This window comes from Mirounga leonina, unplaced genomic scaffold (assembly GCF_011800145.1).
Source record: "Mirounga leonina isolate KUSES-001 unplaced genomic scaffold, KU_Mleo_1.0 Mir_180, whole genome shotgun sequence".
NCBI lineage: Eukaryota > Metazoa > Chordata > Mammalia > Carnivora > Phocidae > Mirounga > Mirounga leonina.
In genome coordinates, this window is record NW_023270469.1 from 475,275 (window position 1) to 494,824 (window position 19,550).

The window sequence follows — 19,550 nt, forward strand, 5'->3', positions numbered from 1 at the left end:
GCCGCCGCCTTCCCGCTCGGGCCGGGAGACGGGCCGGGGCTGCATGGCCTCGCCCGCGCGCCGCCGCTGAGCCCGCGGAGCCGTGCAGCCGGGAGCCGGTGAGAGCCGCCGCGGGCCGGGGCGGGGGGCCGGGGCGGGGGGCCGCCTCGCGGCCTGCAGGCCTCCCCTCCGGGCGGAGCAGCGCGACGGGCGCCGGTGGGCCGACATGGGGCTCCGGCGGGCCCGGGCGGCTGTGAGGGGCTGACGCGGGCTCCTGGGGGGCCTGGGGGGCCCGGGGCAGCCGCGAGGGCCCGACGGGGGGCTCCGGGTCGGCCTGGAAGGCGCGGGCAGCCTTGAGGGGGCTCCGGGGGCGCCTGGGGCGCCTGGGGGGTCGGGGCGGCCGCCAGGGGCCTCGGGTGGGGCTCCGGCTGGGCCTGCGGGGCCAGGGGCAGCCGCGAAGGGGCTGACCGGGGGCTCCGGTGGGCCTGGGGGCCCGGGCCGCCGTGAGGGGCTCCGGGGCTCTGGGGGGCCTGCGTGGCCTCGCGGCAGCCGTGAGGGGCCGACAGGGGCTCCAGGTGCGCCCGGAGCGGTGAGGGTGGGCTTGGAGTGGGGCGCTCCGGGCAGCGGGGGAGCGGGTGCGCCGACCTCTGACCCGAGGGAGGGGTGCCTTCGCCGTGTCGGTTGTAGTTGTTGTTCCCGGCGTCCCTATTATTATCGCTGTTTTGAAACGGGAGCAGGCGGCTCTCGGGCTCCGAGCCGGAGGGGGCGGGCGAACCGGAGCGGCGAAGGGAGAGCGGGGGCGCCGGGGGTGCAGGAGGCGCGCGTAGGCCCGCGGAGGGGCGGGAATGCGGGGCAGCGGCGCGGGGGTGTCGTCCCGGGGGGAGGGGAGGCGGGCCTGGGGGGCGGTGGGGGGAAGCGGCGGCGGCGGCGGCTGCAGCAGCAGCCCTCGGCCTCAAGGAACAATGTGAGACGTTGCCTGAAATGTTAATTTCCGTTCCTCATTTCATCATCCCCTGGCAGGGCGGTAGCTGCGAGTGTGAGAGAGAGAGAGAGAGTGTGTAGGGTTGGCCTTGCCACATGGATTCAGTACCCTCTCAAAGAGGGATTGTGCTCTTAGATCTTGTGTCTGTGCTGTTTGGGGGTGGAGGAGTCTTAGGTTTTCTTGAGGTCTGCTTTGCTGGTGCCCCATCCAGGTTTTCTGCTTCTCTCACTCTTGTGGAAAGCTGGTCTCGTATCTCCGCTGCCAAGCTTTTTGGAAGAGGAAGCCGGCCTAAGAGGGCCCTGTGCTTCCAAAACCATTTTCTCTCCGGCAGTTAAGACGCATCCTGCCTGGGTTTCGTGATTTCTACAGGTTATAGGAAGTCTTATGTTCCTTTGCAAGAACAGGATGGTTTTGCAGATTTCCCGGTAGTAAATTAAATTTCAGGCTTTCTTGTGAGAGTTTATAAAGAGATCCAAGCAGTATACTTAACATCCCATTTCAACTGAGGGGTGAAAGTGTGCACAGTTGTTGAAAAACTTAGACTATTCCGGTATGTATGGGGGATTGATGAGACGCATTCAGCAAAAACGATGTAACATGATATTGCTGGTGGAAAAAGTGCCATTGACACAGTTGCTATTTTTGGTTTGTGCAAACCCAGTCAATGGCATAACTTGAATAGTTCTAAATCAGAGACCCTGAGACTGTTTATTTGATGCCTTCGGGACCTTGATTTCTCTAACTGAATGTTGCTGTCCTGGAAGACTTGTTCTGTTTTGTGTCTTTTGAGACCGATTGCACAAGTACTGTGACACTACTTTGAAACTGTAGTTAAAAAAAGAAAAAGGAAAAACATCTTGCTCAACTTTGATGGTGACCCTTGAATTGGATCCCTATCTTGGTGTTTCCTCCCCCACCCTCCATTCAGCTGTTGTTCTCTCTTTCTGTAGTTTTGTGCTGAGGAGCAGGATCTCATTTGATAGGCTGGCCCTCCTGAATGGGATGGGAGGAAACAAAGACCAAGTAACTATGACATTTTTCTGTGTTCTTTGTGCATGCCTCTTGAGTTAGTTAAAAAGCTGCCCCAAAATATTGCTGAGTTTGATCCAGATTTGAAACTTTCAGAGGTTTTTAAATTCTGAATATTTTTGATTGTGGCAAAATATAGATAAAATTTACCAGAAGTTTGTGTTTAAAGGTGTCCCATAGTCTTGAGTTCCTCATTTTCAGTCCTGACTTTGTGTCTGCTTCCTTACTTGCATCGCGCTGTGGGATGTTCTTCTCTAGACCCGCTGTGGACCAGCCATGCTAATCACATCGCACTGGCAGCGCCTTTCATCTCTCGAAACCAGATGGGCTGCTTATGACTAGTGGCTGTCATGTTAGCTGTAATTACGGTGTTGATATAGTGACAGTAGAACTTTCAACAGAGAGTTAAAGAAACCATGCTATTTGTATTTGAGAATATTTTTCAAGAAGCTTTGTGTGCCTTGGGTTTTTAAGTATATTTAACATAGTAAGATTATGTTTTATCCAATATGTGGCTATTTTGCATATGGGCAGTGAGCCCGTTATCAATTAAATAACATAATTAGATAGTGTCAGTAAATGCTGGTTCAGAGCATAATCTGCATTTGTTGCCAAAGTAAGTGTTTTGATCTGTCCATTACCCTGTGTAAGTCCCTTCATCCCTCACGTGGTAAGTGTAATGGATGAACTTTCTTTAATAGCAAGATATTTGCTAGTTAATAGGTGAAAATGAGGATCCATTGCTTGTCTGACTGCAAGCTGTGTCAGTTTATGACTGCTCTTTAGTCACTGCCTTGAGGGTTTGAGCTTGGCCTGTTCCATAAACTTCCTAAAAAAAATTGGATGAACTCAAGTAACTAAAAGTTATTGTCTTGAAATTTTTCAGTATGTGTTCTCTTAATTGTATTTCAAATAAAACTTCTGTGCAAGTCAACTTTTCTAGTTTTACCTTAAAGCTATATGAAAGAGGGTGTCAATCCTCAGCTCCTGGAACTCAGGCAGTTAGAGCTAATCAGCATAGAAAGCCTAAAAGGCTTAGGAAATGATCCACGTTAACGACTACTTTGTTAATTCTGATGAAGACATTTCTATTAAGAAGTGACTCTTTTTCTGTTTGATGGATCTTAATCATGGTATCTTTTAAGCTGAGTCAGACTGATTTATGTGTTTCTGTGTCTTTTTTTGTTATTCTTCTGTGCTTAATTCTGCTCCTCCTTCCCATTTAATACTCTCTTTAAATAGTGTTTTATATATATAGTAGAGCTGCAGATGTTCTTTATATGGTAAGGTCTCAAGTGATTATTAACAACCTAACCCTGAGCTGATTGTATGATATCCCCCCCCCCCCCCCCCCCCGCCCCAAGCCCGCTCTGTGATCCCCTGTTGCTCTTGCCTTAACTCCTGATGCTCTGGCTACCTTGGCCTTCCATTTCCTAGATTGGGACATGTGCTTTATTCTGTCGTGGCCTCGACACATGCTGATACTCTGGGCCAGGGTCCTGCTGCATGTCCATCACTGCCTCCCCTGCAAATCCTCCCCCCTCCACATCTACAAGGTAACTCCCACTCAGCCTTTGTGTCTTAGTTAAATAATGCTTCCTTTTAGCCTTCTTAATCATCATTCCCAAGGAATATATGCCACCCCACCTTGTTAGGGCCACCGGAACTTAACACATCTGATCAAGTGTCTAACAGATGGTTTTGGTCTGTCCTTGTGAAAGAAGGGCTGGATGCTTAATGACAATAAGGATGGTCTCCGATCACTCAGGGCCCAGTCTAGGGTATGACATTAGTCATGGAATTGGCTCAATAAATAGTTGTTGAATTGTTTAAAGACTGTATACAGAAGTATTTGAATAATTTTGTTAGGAGAAACTTGGGATCATGAACTTTGATTTATTTGATTGACTAGGAATAATGCTATGTGATTTCAGCCACTTTCCCATTTGTTCTCATTATAAGTTTTCCTTTACAATTGAGGTAAAGGTGGGGGACATGGCTTTTACAATTGGCACAGGACAACAGATAAAGGAAAATAATTAACGGGAAAGGTGTCTTTGTGGGAAGGAGAAAGAGAGCCTTCTGGAAGCAATTTTAGTAGGGCCGCTGCTTTTGGGGGCCAGGATGAAGGCTTACTGAGTGTAGTTTGCTGCTGCGGTATTTCGTTTAGAACTTTGAGCACCTTCTGGCCCCTTGTAACGTAAGCAGTGGTTTAGTGTGATAGTGGTGTACTTGGAAAGTTTGAGCATTTTATCTTACCTTTTTTTTTTTTTTTAAAAACCTCCCAAGCTATTGTAATAAAAAAGTACTGGAGCTTTAAGACCATAGCTTCTGTTCAAATATAAATTCTCCATAATGGAGGTGGCCCCTTAATATCCCTCTGACCTCAGTTTTAAAGCATTTTTTTAAAAAGATTTTATTTTGAGAGAGAGAGAGACCGACGGCAAGTGCGAGGAGGGGGCAGAGGGAGAGGGAAAGAATCTCAAGCAGACTCCCTGCTGAACATGGAGCTCGAAGAGGGGCTGGATCTCATCACCCCGAGATCACGACCTGAGCTGAAATCAAGAGTCAGCTGCTTAACCGACTGAGCCACCCAGGTGCCCCCAGTTTTAGCATTTTAATGAAGAAAAAAGTGATCTCTCTGGAGGGAAATACACCAAAATGGAGTTGTGTGTTATTCCCCCCCCTTATGTTTTGTGATGTTATGTAATTGGCAAAAAGGTTGCTTTTGAAAAGACTGTGGGTATAATTTGGGTGATAGAGAGTTGAGTTTTTGGTTTGGATAACAGGGTTGAATTTATGGTTTTAATGTTTTAGGTAGTAAGGGCTGGGTGAGGGGAATTGATTGTGGTTGAAAATATTTAGAGGCACCATTCTAAAACTTAAGAAATCCCACAGTTTTGAAGCTGGTTCAGTGACTGAAGAGTTAAGTGGGGTTTCAGTGTGAAAATAAAAGAAGTCTTTCCCATTAATACAGCTGAGGTTTTCAAGGGCTGAAAGGACTGGAAATTCTGTCGCTGGGCCGAGGCTCGTTGAGCACTCCCACCCCCAGCCTAGGTTGAGGTGGTTGTGGGAGTTAGTGTCCTTACCGGCTGGCTGAGGGCAAGACCCAGGTTGCCCGCTCTGTCCTTGGCATCTGTGCAGTGAATTATTTATTGTCCTGAAAATCGGTAGGTTCTCTTTTTTCCACTTGTAGAGACCAGTGTGCATCGGTTCACTATATAAAAATGTTGGCCTTTTCTCAACATAAAACATTTTTTGATCACTTAGATCAGAATTTTTTGTCAAAGTTAAATAAAATTCATGAAGACCCTCTGTCTTCCAGTTACTTGTTTAACTCTGTAAAATGGGACCTTTTATTTTTTTAAAGACTTTATTTATTTGACAGAGACAGCGAGAGAGGGAACACAAGCAGGGGGAATGGTAGAGGGGGAAGCAGGCTTCCCGCTGAGCAGGGAGCCCGATGCGGGACTCGATCCCAGGAACCTGGGATCATGACCTGAGCCGAAGGCAGACACTCAACGACTGAGCCACCCAGGTGCGCTAGAATGGGCCCTTTTAGAATGGCTGGAATTGAAATTATCTTGTAAATGCTTAATAACTTTGTGATGTCGGAGGTTAGTTTTCGTCTAAGGTGTAGCCACTAGAGTTCTTTCCTCAGGGCGTTAATAGAAAGTGCCCCTCCCTCCCCTTCTCCTGATGGCAGGCGCCAGAGCCAGAGTGCAAATGTCCTGGAATGGACATTTCTGAGTAATGAGAGGTTGCATAGGGTGCTTGGTTCTTAAGGTTTTGGCCAGAGTTGTGATTGTTTTATTTTCCACTGCATTCATACCTAGCAAAGTAAGAAGACTTTCACTTAATTCTGGGTGATGATGTCAGCTTGAAATCATGGCTATACTGTGTAAACTTATCCAAAATAGAGAAGGTGAGAGAAGCAGTGAAGAACCTTAATACTCGAGCGGTGAGCCTTGCTGGCATGTACCACGTTTCTAAATGTGGTTTTACATCCTGTAAAACAGGAAGTAAAAATTAAAAACAACAAAAAAACAAAAACCCAAAGCAACACTCTTGAAGGAATTTTTTTTTTTTTAAAGATTTTATTTATTTGACAGAGACACAGCGAGAGAGGGAACACAAGCAGGGGGAGTGGGAGAGGGAGAAGCGGGCTTCCCGCCGAGCAGGGAGCCCGATGCGGGACTCGATCCCAGGACCCTGGGATCATGACCTGAGCTAAAGGCAGATGCTTAACGACTGAGCCACCCAGGCACCCGAAGGAATTTTTTTTTTTAATTACAAAAACGCCTGGCTAGTTAAAGATTGTGCAGAACACTTAAAAACAAACAAACAAACAGACTCATCTTTTGGATTATAAAAAAGCAAGCCCAGCCTTATGGGGTCTGGAACTGCCGAGAACCTGCAGTGTCCTAAGTGCTCCCCAGCCCCTCAGGTGGTTCGGATTTCAAGGACTGTTTAGAGCTTGTGAATTCTTTGCTAGAGGTAGAGGATTTGGATTACCTTCATAGGTATTTCCATTACTTTGAGAGTAATTCATCTGAGATTTGAAGTTTTTTAGTTTAGAGATTAGTATATTAAATATGCTAACACTCAAAACTTTTTCTTGTAGGAACATTTTTCTCCAACACTTGAGAAAGGTAATCTTTGAATTGTGTCCTTTGTCTTTTAATATGAAGCTTAGAAAAGTGATATGTGCTTTTACTCAGTTTGATTTTCGGCAGATGCAACCTTAATGGGATTTATGTGGGAACTTTGTTTCTCCTCAGTGAAGTGGTTAGATCGGATTCTGCTAAACTTGGCTTCTCATCGGATGACTGACTTGTCGAAGATGACTGTGATGGAGCAATTTTGATGTTTTGAAAAAGGACCTTGAAGTAAAGACTAATGGTACAGTGAAGTGTTAGGAGGTTGGGGAGAACATCTTTGTTCTAGAATTTAACCCGTAGCATCCCCTTTTCCTTTCCGTGGTAGTTTCCGCTGAAGCCCCCAAGTGTGTTGGCTCAAGGGGGCTGGGGGGCAGAAGGCGATAGAGGGGTGTGCTCTGTTGGAGAGGTGACCCAGGAGGCCGTGAGGGCTGAAGGAAGACGCGTGCACTCAGAATTTGGAGACACGCTCGTGTGTATTTCACTGGTGCCACTGCTCACTTTCTGTAGCTGTTGTAACAAATGACCACAGACTTAGTGGTCTCAAACAATACAGCTGATTATCTTACAGTTCTGTCGATTAGAAGCCTGACGTGAATCTCCCTGGGCTACAATCAGGGTGTCGGCAGGGCTGGTTCCTCCTCCGGGCTCCAGGGGGGAGACCGTTTCCTTGCCTCTTTCCTCTTTTAGGGGCTGTTCACATTCTTGGGCCTGTGATCCCGCTCTCCATCCTTAAAGCCAGCCGTGTTGCCTCTCTCTGACCTTCCAATGTGACTTCTCCATTCTACTCTCTCTTCTGCCTCCCTCTTCCACTTTTGAGGACCCATGTGATTACATTGGGCCCACCTGGATAATCCAGGCTGTGCTCCCTGTCTGCTGATTAGACCTTAATTCCATCTGCAACCTTAATTCCCTTTTGCCGTGTGACCTAAAATACCCACAAGTTCCAGGGATTAGAATAGGGACACTTTGGGAGCACTGTTCGGCGGCCACACTAGGTTCCCCATGGATGCCGTCATAACAGACGAGCCTGGATCCGGCTCTTGTGCAGCCGCTCTGGTGCTTTGTTCGGCTCGCCAGGACCATGCTGGCTTTAGAGACACTCTGCCATCAGCCCCAGCCAGTGTAGTCTGGCGTCGATGGGGATTTAGTGAGTGAGGTGGGAATACATGTCCTGCACGAGGTTTTGCTTTTTTTTTTAAAATTTTTATTTTGGAATAATTTTACATGTACAAAAGTAGTGCACATGGTAGTAGAATTGGGAGTGGGAGGAGTTCCATTCTACCTTTTATCCAGGCTCTTGAATGCTGACATCTCACATAACACCGCTGAGGTTGTCAAAGCCAAGAAGTCAACATTGGTACATTACTATTTTTGTTTTGAAGATTTTATTTATTTATTAGAGAGAGAGCGAGCGAGCACGAGTGGGGCCGCAGAGGGAAAGGGAGATGCAGACTCCCCACTGAGCATGAGCTCGAAGACTCAGGGCTCCATCCCAGGATCCTGAGACCATGACTTGAGCCGAAGGCAGATGCCCAACCGACTCAGCCATCCAGATGCCCCTGTACATTACTATTAATTAAACCCCAGACTTGGGGCACCTGGGTGGCTCAGTCGTTAAGCATCTGCCTTCAGCTCAGGTCATCACCCCGGGGTCCTGGGATCGAGGCCCGCATCGGACTCCCTGCTCCCCGGGAAGCCTGCTTCTCCCTCTCCCATTCCTCCTGCTTCTGTTCCCTCTCTCGTTGAGTCTCTGTCAAATAAAATCTTTAAAACCAACCAACCAGCCAACCCCAGACTTCATTTGGATTTCACCCATTCTTCCTCTGAGGCCCAGGATCCCACATTACATTTAGTTACGTCTCTTTAGTCTCTTCCTGTCTTCCTTGTGTCGTGACTTCCCTGGGCTGTAATAGTTTCTCAGGTCTTGCCTTGTTTTTCATGACCTTAGCAGTTCTGAAAAGTACAGTCTTTGTTTTTATGTCTTTGTAACCATTCACCTATTTGGCACGGTTACAAAGCGCTCTGTACGGCTGACTTTGGTTTATCAGACTACTTTCCCAAATGTGGGCTGCTGTATAGTAGGAGAACGGTCTTGTATCTCTTCTGCAACTGGAGTGAATTACCTGGTTTATGGAGGGGACTCCCAAGACCAGGTGAACCTAGCCTTTCCCACGTTACGCTCATTTAGTTGCTGTTATTCATTGCTGCCAGGCTGTGTGGTGCGATGTTCAGGGAGGACTGAGACATGGCCCTGCCCAAGGTTGGGGAGGAAGAGAGGCACTGGGCGGGGGGGGTGTGACACGAGGTAGGAGTACAGGGGAGAGAAAGCATGTCTGGCTCTGAAGTCTGGCAGATGTCATGAAGGAAGTGTTATTTAAGAATCGGTGAGATATCAGTGTGCAGGAAGCAGGGTGAGGCCGTCAGAGACTGTGGGAAGCACTGGGAGATAGGCTGTAATGTGGGAGTGTCAGTAGACCTGTTTGAACATGTAACCCTTGAAAAAAATAGTAGCAGATAAAGCTGGGAAAACGGACTGGACTCCAGTTGTGTAAGACTGGGCCTGCTGAGGAGGAGGCGTTCCATGACCTGTGGCAGGAGGTGGTGTGTCTGAGTTGGAAGGTGGTGGACCAGCCTGATGGAGGTCAGAGTGGCTCTGGGAGGGGGCTTTGCCGTGCTCCTTCTCTGTTGGGAAGTCGCGACACAAGGAAGGGTGGTGTCTAGGAGTGAGCTGCCGCTCTTGGAGGCGGGTGAATGCCAGGTCACCCTTGTGTCTTGTTTGCCCTTCACCCCGCTGCCCCCCACTTCACTTTTAAAAGAATTCTCACCACAGACACTGTTGTAGAAAGTAGGAACACCATTTTCCAGGGAAGAATGTAGAACAGCTAGTTAGAAATGGATGATGGGGGCGCTTGGGTGGCTCAGATGGTTGGGCGTCTGCCTTCGGCTCGGGTCGTGGTCTCAGGGTCCTGGGATCGAGTCCCGCATCGGGTTCCCTGCTCGGTGCAGAGCCTGCTTCTCCCTCTCCCTCTGCCGCTCCCTCTGCTTGTGCTCTTCTATCTCTCTGTCAAATAAATAAATAAAATCTTTAAAAAAAAAAAAAAAAGGACGATGGGGTTTAAAATTTGTTGTAGTAATAAAACTTGAATTCAAATAAGTAGTAGAAATGCCTGTCTCAGAAAAGTCACAGGGGAGTGAAGTGCAGGGAACAGAGCTTGGGCGAAGGCCTGTCGGTGAAGGGCAGCCTCCTAGGCGAGAGGAGGAGGCTCTGGCATCAGAGAGGGCTGGTATGGTCCAAGACACTCCTAAGAGGATCTGGAGAGCCTTGAAATGGGGAGGGGGCTCTTCCAGTGGGCTGTGCAAGCACCGTGTGAAGACTTAGCAGTGGTGTTTGTATAGAAATGTTGGGAGATGAGAGGTGAGTTGATTCAGAGTGGATGGAATGGGGCAAACAAGTGATGGGCAGTCTTGTGAAGGGACAGCAGCGGTGATGGAAGAGAGGCAGGAGGGGGGGTTGGGCGTGGTCTCGTGCCTGCAGCATGCCCCCCTGGATGCAGCGGGCCCTGTGCACCTGTGACGAACCCACATGCTCCTCTTCTCACGGTGCAGTCTGACGGGGAGGGGCCAGGAGCCCAGGCTTCTCATGTCCAAGACAGAGTCTGGTCAAGACAGTATAAACTGCAGGCCAAGGATAATAGTTTTGGGTTCGTATAGGAGGGGCTGGAGATTTGGGGGCTGGAGAAATAGCCTGCTGAAGCTACTGGTGCAAGCAGCATGGAAGGAAGGTATTTGCTATCTTGTTATTTGCCCAAATACTTTGTTAGACTTTTTTTTTTTTTTTTTAAAGATTTTATTTATTTATTTGACAGAGAGAGACACAGCGAGAGAGGGAACACAAGCAGGGGGAGTGGGAGAGGGAGAAGCAGGCTCCCCGCGGAGCAGGGAGCCCAGTGCGGGGCTCGATCCCAGGACCCTGGGACCATGACCTAAGCTGAAGGCAGATGCTTAATGGCTGAGCCACCCAGGCGCCCCAAAGGTTTTATTATTTGAGAGAAAGAAAGCAGGAGCAGGGGGAGGGGCAGAAGTGGGGAGGGAGAGGCAGAAGCAGTCTCCCTGCTGAGTGCAGAGCCTGATGCTGGGCTCCATCCCAGGACACTGAGATTATGACCTGCGCTGAAGTCAGATGCTTAACCGACTGAGCCTCCCAGGCACCCTGATTTTATTTTATTTTATTTTATTTTTTTTAAGGTTTTTTTTTTTTTTTTTATTCATTTGAGACACAGAGATACAGAGAGAGAGCGAGCATGAGGAGGGGGAGAGGCAGAGGGAGAGGGAGAAGGAGGCTCCCTGCTGAGCCAGGAGCCTGATGTGGGGCTAGATTCCAGGACCCCGGGATCCTGACCTGAGCCGGAGGCAGGCGCTTAACCATCTGGGCCACCCAGGCGCCCCTATTTTATTTTTTAGGTAATCTTTACACCCAAAATGGTGTACAGGGGTTACGACCCTGTACCATAACATTAACGGGGTTACAACTCCAAGATCAGGAATCACACGTCCACTGACTGAGTCAGCCAGGCGCCCCTGTACTTTGTTAGACTTATGTTGGACTTGTGTTTGTTTTGTATCTTACATATATCAACACATGTATCAATAGCTACCTGATCAATATTTGCATGACAGATCAGTATTTCAAGTTAGGGACTTAAAAAACAGGCTTAATGGCCTGCAAAAAGGAATAATACTTGTGAGGAGATCTATTCCATGTAAGAAGCGTGTACTATGTTAAACCTGTGCCAAGCACATTTACTGGTGTGAGAGTTTTCCTGAGTTGAAGTTAGCAGAACGTAGCCTTCATCCTGCTCGATCACAGCACTATTTACCATGTGCTGGGCTAGAAGAGCTTTGTCCTAGTGTCTGTCTGCGGTTGGGGCAGTAGTGAAACTCCGGGCATCTGGCTTAGGCAGCCTTCTGTTGGGAGGCTGTCTCTCTTGGCTGCCCTGTTTCTGTCAGGACTCTAAATTGAATGTAGTTCAGTTGCAGACGCAGAAATAAATGGAGAGCAAAAGTCAGTGTTTCAGACAGCCTGACCCTTGCAGGTGCCCAGGACCAGGTGCTCTTAAAGGGAGTTGCCTCAGGGCCAAGGATGGCCTGCCTGTGTGTGGTGTACTAACTTTTTTCTGTTGAGTTTTACTTAAACTCTCCACAGTGCTAAATCCCCTTGTTACCAGCCCCTCCGAAACACTACTGCATTTTACTGTTTCTCTGGTTGGCAGCTGCTGCTTTGATGGAGAGACATTATTTCTATAGTTGTTTACACTGTCACAGAGCTAATCCGGCCACTGCTTCTTTTTCCTCTTTTTTTCTCTTCCCTCTTCTCTTCTGTCTGTCTTTCTGTCTTTGCATTTAGAAGCTACAGAACAGTGCAGTCTGGATTTATAGATGACTGGTGTCCCAATCGCCAGTGTTTGATGACTGGGCCAGTCACAGCGGGGATGGGGGATGGGACTGGAAAGTCAGTGGTCAAGGCTGTTGCTCACCCTAGCTGAGGCTGGCTTGTTACTGTTTGTCCATGGATACTTTTGAGGGCTGTGATTTCAGGTGCATGGTGTAACTGAGTGATTTTAAGTTTTCATGCCTGTATGGGGCTATTTCTCAAATGTTACAGTATAATTAAGCAATAAAAATTACTCTTTGGACTGTAAAATGTGAGAATCAAGTTTGTTCCAGATGTTAGTGAGTTTATGTTAATGTTTTATTGTTAGCATCATGTTATCACTGTGTTCTTTCTTCTTGTCTCATGGAGCTTTCTTTTTCTTTTTCTTTTTTTTTTTTTTTTTAAGATTTTATTTATTTGACAGAGACAGCGAGAGAGGGAACACAAGCAGGGGGAGTGGGAGAGGGAGAAGAACACTTCCCGCTGATCAGGGAGCCCAATGCCGGGCTCGATCCCAGGACCCTGGGATCATGACCTGAGACGAAGGCAGACGCTTAACGACTGAGCCACCCAGGCGCCCCTCATGGAGCTTTCTTTCTTTCTTTTTTTTTTTTTTAAGATTTTATTTATTTATTCATGAGAGAGAGAGAGGCAGAGGGAGAAGCAGGTTCCCTGCTGAGCAGGGAGCCCGATACGGAACTCGATCCCAGGACCCTGGGATCATGACCTGAGCCGAAGGCAGACGCTTAACCATCTGAGCCACACAGGCGCCCATGGAGCTTTCTTTAATAAAGAAGTTCATGCACAGCAAAGGAAACCATCAACTCAATGAAAGGACACCTTATGGAGAGAGAAAATATTTGCAAACCATGTATTTGATGAGGGGTTAATATCCAAAAAAATATAAAAAATTCATACAACTGAATAGTGAAAGAAAAGCAAACAAAGCAACCCCAAATAATGCAATTTAAAAATGGACAAAGAATCTGAATAGACATTTCTCCAAAGAAGATCAATGAAAGGCCACAGATACATGAAAAGATGCTCAGCATCGCTAGACAACAGGGAAATGCAAATCAAAACAATGAGATACCACGTCACACCTGTTAAAATGGCCATAATGAAAAACATAGAGATAAACATATTGGCATGGATGGGGGAAAAGGGAACCCTTGTGCACTGCTGGTGGGAATGTAAATTGGTACAGCCATTATGGAAAATAGTATGGAGGATCCTCAAAAAATAAAAATAGAATTACCATATGATCCAACAATTCCACTTCTAGGAATATATCCAAAGGAAATGAAAATACTAACTCAAAAAGATATCTGCACCCTACATGCACTGCAGCATTATTTAAATAGCCAAGATGGGCAGACGATGTAAGTGTCCCCTCCGCAAGTGAATGGATAAAGAAGTTGTGTATATTGTATATATACAATGAAATATTATTCAGCCATAAAACAGATGAAGAAATCTTCCATTTGTGGCAACATGGATGGACCTTGAAGACATTGTGCTCAGTGAAATGCCAGTCAGAGTAAGATAAATACTGTTTAGTCTCATTTAAATGTGCAGTCTAAAAAAACAAAAACCAAACCCATAGAAAAAGAGATCAGGTTTATGGTTACCAGAAGCAAAAAGTAGGGGAGAGGGACTGGAAGAAGGTGGTCAAAGGCACAGGCTTCCAGTCAGAAGATAAAAAAGATTAGGGGTGTGATGTCCGACAGGGTGACCAGAGTAAACACTGCTGTATAATGTATAGGACAGTTGTTAAGAGTAAGTCCTAAGAGTTCTCATCACAAGGAGAAAAGCTTTTTTCTTTCTCTCTTTTTTAAAAGATTTTATTTATTTGAAAGAGAGAAAGCATGAGCAGGGGGAGCGGCAGGCAGAGGGAGATGCAGGCCCCCAGCTGAGCAGGGAGCCCAATGTGGAAACCGATTCCAGGACGCTGGGATCATGACCTGAGCTGAAGGCAAACGCTTCACCAACTGAGCCACCCCCATGCCCCGACTTTTTGTTTTGTTTCTTTTTTAAACAAGATGGCCCCCCCCTTTTTTAAGATTTTATTTATTTGAGAGAGAAAGAGTGAGCATGAGTAGGGGAGGGGGCAGAGGGAGAAGCAGGCTCCTTGCTGCAGGGAGCCTGACGCGGGACTTGGTCCCAGCACCCTGGGATCATGACCTGGGCCAAAGGCACACGCTTACCTGACTGAGCCACGCAGGTGCCCCGTGAGATATTTTTTCTATTAAGTCACATTTTTTTTTTTAATTTTTTTTTTTTAATTTTTTTATTTGCGAGAGAGAGAATGAGGGACAGAGAGCATGAGAGGGAGGAGGGTCAGAGGGAGAAGCAGACTCCCTGCCGAGCAGGGAGCCCGATGCGGGACTCGATCCCGGGACTCCAGGATCATGACCTGAGCCGAAGGCAGTTGCTTAACCAACTGAGCCACCCAGGCGCCCAAGTCACATTTGTTTTATTCAGGAGGCAGACTTCCTTGGTAATACGTGTTCTGATGACTCTACTCTGTCCTGAGGTCAGTTACCTGATACCCAGAAGTCATAAGGACTGTGGGAGCCGGGCGATACATTGTCCATACAGTTGTCAAAGGTGGGATGTTTACCTGGTTTGGGTCATTTCACTTGAGGGCCGTGTATGTTTATGTAGGATGGCTTAGTTCTTGCACGTTTAGTTTTCCGTACTACCTCATTGCAGAAAACTTGGGAATGATCAAGGTTTCCTTTCGTTGAGGTGTGGCTCTTTGATGTGAGAGTTATGGGAATAAGGGTTTCATTAAGCATGGAGACTTGTTTATGAGAAGTCCTGATGTGAAATTTCCTAGGAAGAAGCTGCTGGTTGTTGTTGATGGTGCCAGGTATGTGCTAAGAACTGTTCTCCAGCAGCCATCAGGTGTGAGGAGAGAGTGTAAGCCCTAGGGAGGAGCCTCCAGCAAGGATGCAAGGATACGAGGACACTGCTTATGTGAGAAAGACCTCCAGGTTGCTTCTTGGGGACGGTCCATGAGACCTGAGAGCTGGCCTCTTTGGGACACTGTGTGCTGACTTGGTGGGCCCGGGGAGAATGTTTTCAGGTGGGGTGGAGACGTCAGGTTGGTTAATGGTGTGAGGGTCTTTCTTCTCTACTAACATGTTTGGAATAGGTTGTCTTATTTTTATATAGATTTGAAAGATTTCAAAAGAAAAATACACCCCAGGGGCGCCTGGGTGGCTCAGTCGGTTAAGCATCTGCCTTCGGCTCGGGTCATGATCCCAGGGTCCTGGGATCAAGCCCCGCATCGGGCTCCCTGCTCAGTGGGGAGCCTGCTTCTCCCTCTCATTGTGCCTCCCTGCCCCCGCTCGTGCTCTCTCAAATAAATAAATAAATAATCTTAAAAAGAAAAAAAAAAGAAAAATACACCCCAACAACTTGGCTTTACTTATGCTCTACTTTTTGTCTCTCCCTGTTGGGGTGATGGTTCATAGGTGCACTCCTGTTTGTTGGACCCTGGTTATAGACACACAGCTTGACTCATGGGGGTGTTTCTTGGCTGCTGCCTGCCAGCCCTGAGGGCCTGCGTGTGTGCTGTTCCCCACAGTCCCAAGTCCAGGCTGGCTGAGCAGGTCACTGAGCTGCGCCCACTGGTCCTTCGTGTCCTGGCAAAGACTAGTTAGGAACTGTTCCTGAGAAAGTAAAACTTGGAGCGCTTGAGTGGCTCAGTCAGTTGAGCATCATCCGACTCCTGGTTTCGGCTCAGGTCATGATATAATGGGTTGTGGGATCCAGCCCCGTGTCAGGCTCTGGCACTCAGCGGGGAGTCTACTTGAAGATTCTCTCCCTCTGTCCCTACCCCCCTCCAAGGAAATAAATAAATCTTAAAAAAAAAAAAAAGTAAAACTCAAAACCAACTTACTATGCACTCCCCATGTTAAATCATTAAAAAAATTTTTTGTTTTTCTTTGGAAGCCATAATAAATTGGATATATAGAAGAATACATACCAAGAAACAAATGTGAGGTCTAATTTTTAACATTTAAAATGTATGTATCATATTTAATAATTATAAAACTATTTTACTGTGTGCTCTTTTCCATGAAGCATAGTTAACCATGTCCCTCTCCCTCTGCCTGCAGTTCCCCCTGCTTGTGCTTGCTCTCTGTCAAATAAATAAAATCTTAAAAAAAAAAAAAATTTGGTATTTCTTCCTCATAGCTAAGTACTTGATATCAGGTGAGTCAATTTAATGAAAGAGGTGTCTTCAGATGTGGTAGAAATAAACTAGTTATGAGAAGGGTGATCCTCATATATATTTTTTTTAAGATTATTTGAGAGCAAGCAGAAGCAGGGGGAGGGGCAGAGGGAGAGGGAGAAGCAGGCTCCCTGCTGATCAGGGAGCCTGATGTGGGACTTGCTCCCGGGACCCCGGGATCATGACCTGAGCCAAAGGCAGATGCTTAGCCTCCTGAGCCACCCAGGTGCCCCAAAGGTGGTCCTCATTTTAAATACTGTAATACTTAGCCAGGTTTTTGGGGAATATTTTGGAAAGTTCTTACATGATGGTGTTGATTTTTGCCTTCTACAAGTCTCCCCTCCTGTCCCAAAGCAGAGCACTCCTATGAAGCTTTTCCTAAGGAGAAATGCTGTAAAGCGAGGAAGTAGTTACCATCAATTTGTATGGAAAAAAATTTGAGCATTCCCAGACCCAAAAAAACCTCTGTAGGCTTTTCTCGTATCTCAGGATGCCTCTTGCTAATGGATACAAAAAATAAATGGAGATAAAGCACAAATGTGCAAAGATGCAGTTCAAAGCTCTGGAGGCATGCTGAGATTCTGAGTGTAGTTCCTGGGGAAGGAGTTGGCTGGGGCCCCTCTGGCATCTAGGGGTCTGCCTCTATCATGGCTCGCTGCAAAACCAACGCTGAATTCTATTGTTTTTTGCCCTCTTTTGTAAAAGTGAAAATCCTCTTTGGATTTCTTTTGGTTAGTGAAAACTGGTACTGAAGTAGGTCTTTAGTAACAGCTGAGTGGCCAAGGATAGCTACACCTGGTCGTTTTTGGCTGGAGCTTTCTCCAGGTACTGTTTGGTGTAGGGTTGGGGGTTGTGACCTTGATCTGTGTATTCATAAACTTTTCCCATCTTTTTTTTGTATTTTTTTTTTTTACTGTGATAGAATATGAATAACATAAAATTTACCCTTTTAACTACGTTTCAGTGTCTAATTCACTGGCATGTTAAGTACATTCACATTGTTGTGTAATAATCACCCCTATGTCCAGAACCATTTATCACTCCAAACGGAAACTCTGTCCCCATTAAATAATAACTCCCCATACCTCTTCCCCCAGTTCTTGGTAACCACCATTCTACTCTGTGTGAATTTGATGACTCTAGGTACTTGATGTAAATGGAATCATCAGTATTTGTCCATTTGTGTCTGGCTTATTTCACTCAGCATCATGTTGTCAAGGTTCATCCATGTCGTAGCAGAACTTTCTTCCTTTTTAAGGCTGAAGCGTATTCCATTGGGTGTATGGACCACTTTTGTGTGTCTGTTGATGAACGCTTGGGTTGTTTCCATGTCTTAAACGTGAATAATGCTGCCGTGGACTTGGGTGTACAAATATCTGTTCAAGTTCCTGCTTTCAGTTCTTTTGGGGATATACCCAGAAGTGGAATTGCTGGATCATATGGTAATTCTATGTTTAACTTTTTGAGGAACTGCCAAAGTGTTTTCCACAGCAGCTGCACCAGTAACACATTTTTTTAAAGGAGCATTCGTTTTGACTTTTTATTATAAAATACAGAAAAGTAGACAGAATGGTAAAATGAACATTATCATTTAGACTTAACCATTAGTATTTTGCTGTATTTGCTTTATTATTATTTTGTTATTTTTAAAAATATTTTTAAATTTATTTATTAGAGAAGGGGGGACACCATAGTGGGGGGATAGAGGGAGGGAGAAGCAGGCTTGCCACTGAGCAGGGAGCCTGATGTGGGGCTTGATCCCAGGACCATGACCTGAGCCGAAGGCAGATGCTTTTCCGACTGAGCCACCCAGGCACCCCATTATTTTGTTGAAGTATTTTATTATTTAAAGATTTATTTATTTGACAGAGAGCGAGAGACAGCGAGAGAGGGAACACAAGCAGGGGGAGTGGGAGAGGGAGAAGCAGGCTTCCCGCCGGGCAGGGAGCCCAATGTGGGGCTCGATCCCGGGACCCTGGGATCATGACCTGAGCCAAAGGCAGACACTCAACGATTGAGCCACCCAGGCGCCTCTGAGGTTATGATTTGAATTGAAACCAAGAGTGGGACACTTAACCGACTGAGCCACCCAAGCGCCCCTTTTGTTGAAGTATTTTAATTTTTTAAAAGATTTTACTTATTTATTCCAGAGAGAGATGGTGAGAAAGAGCATGAGCAGGGGGCGGGTGGAGGGAGAAACAGGTTCCTCACTGAACAGGGAGCCTGATGCAGGGCTCAAACCCAGGACCCTGGAATCATGACCTGAGTGGAAGGCAGACGCTTAACCAACAGAGCCACCCAGGTGCCCCTTTGAAGTATTTTAAAGCAAACTATAGATCAGCAAAAAGTTCATTTAGGCCAGTTTCTTTCTTTCTTTCTTTTTTTTTTTTTTTAAAGATTTTATTTATTTATTTGACAGAGAAGGAGAGAGTGAGCACACAAGCAGAGGCCGAGGGAGAGGGAGAAGCAGACTCCGCACCGAGCGGGGAGCCCGATGGGGGCTCGATCCCAGGACCCTGGGATCATGACCTGAGCCGAAGGCAGACGCTTAACGACTGAGCCACCCAGGCGCCCCTTTAGGCCAGTTTCTTACACAATCACATTACCTTTGTCACACTTAACAGAATAAACAATAATTTTCTATCATCTAATACCTAGTTTATAGAGTACTTTTATTAATCAATTTTGTAAGCACTTACTAGTTCAGTAAACTTGAGCAACAGATCAGTGTTTTCTCCCCTGTCCCCAGCCTTTTAGCATGAAACATTTCAGAAATACGGAGAAGCAGTGAGAGTACAGTGATCACCTGTGAACTACCATCTCGATTCAGGCTTTGTTAACATTTGCTATGTTTGCTTTACATACCCATGTGTCATGTTGTCTGACAATTGAAAGTAAGACGTCGACCTCAGGACACGTCGCCCTCTCTGTACAATGCCCACCTCCTTCATACTGCAGCACCACGTCACACCCAAGAAGTCATTTGATACAGTATAATCCACTAGGTCCCTAATCCTAGCTAACCTACACGTGTGTTCTTGCCATTCATACGCTTGTCTTTCATGTTTTTAATGTCAAGTAACCCTCCTTGCTTTGTTTTTCTTCATGAGTCCAGACCAGTCATCTGTAGACAGGAGGGCATTCTTGAGTTGTCTGGCTTTTTCCTGCTTGTGTGGTTTCACTTGTTTCTTGTCCTGTGTTTCTTGTAAACTGGAAGTATGG

The 19,550-nt window shown here is 46.6% G+C and overlaps 1 protein-coding gene across 7 annotated transcripts in view; it reads left to right on the top strand.

Moving 5' to 3' along the window:
* The first annotated feature begins 6 nt into the window (after window positions 1-6).
* The window catches only part of ANKRD11 (ankyrin repeat domain 11), a 189,008-nt gene continuing 169,464 nt past the window's right edge, over window positions 7-19,550 (top strand). For 6 of the 7 annotated variants that reach the window (XM_035024590.1, XM_035024591.1, XM_035024584.1 and 3 more), the window contains exon 1: window positions 7-98. The gene's annotated coding sequence lies outside the window, so the exon portion shown is untranslated. The remainder of the gene's footprint in view (window positions 99-19,550) is intronic. The other variant, XM_035024587.1, reaches the window with a different exon arrangement.